Below are 1,718 nucleotides of genomic sequence, written 5' to 3'. Positions count from 1 at the left end.
CAGCGAGTGTCCGGGGAGAACCGCCGCTCCGGAGCCCACAGCGTGCCCGGCCCTGGTCGCGCCGGTCTCCGCCTCGACGACTCGGTCACAGCACTTTCTCTTCATATGTCCCTCGGGTCCTCGGGGTCCCTCCCCGCCTCTTCGCGCCCAGAAAGCTGGATTTCGCAGATGCCCCGCTCAAAGGAGAACATTTTTTTTTTTCGGGAATGAAGTCGCTTCTCCGTGTTGGCCGTAGTCGATGGATGGGAGGGGCTAGAAGTCACTTGGCGTCTTGAAAAGGTTTGTTACTGTTGTTAAAATCGTCCGCTCTTCAAAGTTTAAGGGAAATCACTTCCTGCGAACCTGGGACTTTCGGATTGCTTCTGAGCTGGAAGGTAAGAGGCTCCGTGGAAAAACGTTTCTCTCACTTTTGTGATTGCACCCTTCACAGATTCTAATTTTATCATCATTATTTTAACACAGACTCGCTAAGAAAAACCCGTTAGCAGTATGTAGAGATGTTTGGGAAGCAAGGTTTTTTTCCGTTGTATTTTAGCGTTCAGTCGGCACCCTGGGTGTCCCAAGTGTGTGCTTTGGTTTCTGGCTTAGAAGGGAAGGAGTTTGGGGGGATGGGTTTGCAGCAATACGGTTGCAACCAAAACCAGGAGCACGATTTTCGTTTAGCGCTAAGGTCTCGACACATGAGACCAGAAGTCAAAGGAATAGACTGTAAAAAATAAAATAGTCAAATCAGGAAATGACCAGGCGAAGGCTATTTTTAGTCCTAAGAAGGGAGACCTAAATTGCCTACAGATTTCTGGAAAACAGTTAAAAGTCACTATCCAGGATTGCCAGTACTTACTTGTGACTTACTGAAGTTGGATTTTTGAGGCCCCCCCCCACCTTTTTGTTTTTTCTTTCTTCTTCTTCTTCTTTTTTTTTTTTTTTAGAATATTTTGGAGTCAAAATTTAATACTGGTTTATAGAATTTGTTTTTTTAGGTGCCTCCACATTTTGAAATGAAAGGATTTACTTGCATTAATACCTAACAGTGAAAGCTGCAGCCGGGATTGCCTGGCAGCAGATGTCTCCATGGAAAGTAGCACTGGTGGAAGCGTGGGCAGAGGGCAGAGCTGGAAACCACCTCCCGCTCACTAGCTTTGTGGCTGCAGTCAGGCTGCTTCATCTGTCAGAACCTCTGTTTTATAAAAAGTGAATAAATGTGATTGCATGATCACTAAGGTCCCTTTGAACTTGACGCTTCTGCCTTCCGTATTCAAGAAACTTTTCAAAATCACACTGAAACCATTACAATTAAAATAGCTTCTAATGTTGACCCTCCAGATGTAGAAGAGTGTCTCTCGTATACATGAATATAGTGCCTGTAGACTTGTACCATTTATTCCCTCATCTCCCGCACAGACGTCTGGAAATCTGACTATAAGGTTTCAGCTAAAGTAAACTCTTCATCTGTGTGAATGTGTTACTCCTTGCACTATACTGTTTTAAATTTGCAGAGCCTGGACAAGAATGGATATGGCGGCTCACATACCATATGTCCAAATATTTAAGTTATAAATCAAGCTGAGAAGCTATTTTTATAAACTATACTAGAGGCCCAGTGCACAAAAATTTGTGCACTGGTGGGGGAAGGGGGGTGTCCCTCAGCCCCACTTGTGCCCTCTCACAGTCTGGGACCCCTCGGGAGATAACCACCTGCTGGCTTAGGCCCGCTCCCC

General features: G+C 45.5%; 1 long non-coding RNA gene across 1 annotated transcript; it reads left to right on the top strand.

Moving 5' to 3' along the window:
- Positions 1 to 6: 6 nt before the first annotated feature.
- On the top strand, positions 7 to 1,458 carry LOC106725530. Its single transcript, XR_001361410.1, has 2 exons — positions 7 to 374; positions 966 to 1,458. It is a non-coding gene; the product is annotated as an uncharacterized LOC106725530 (long non-coding RNA).
- Positions 1,459 to 1,718: the final 260 nt, after the last annotated feature.

This window comes from Myotis brandtii, unplaced genomic scaffold, assembly GCF_000412655.1.
Source record: "Myotis brandtii unplaced genomic scaffold, ASM41265v1 scaffold17, whole genome shotgun sequence".
Taxonomy (NCBI): domain Eukaryota; kingdom Metazoa; phylum Chordata; class Mammalia; order Chiroptera; family Vespertilionidae; genus Myotis; species Myotis brandtii.
The sequence above is the reverse complement of the archived record's forward strand: the minus strand, read 5'-3'. Positions and strand labels throughout refer to the sequence as shown.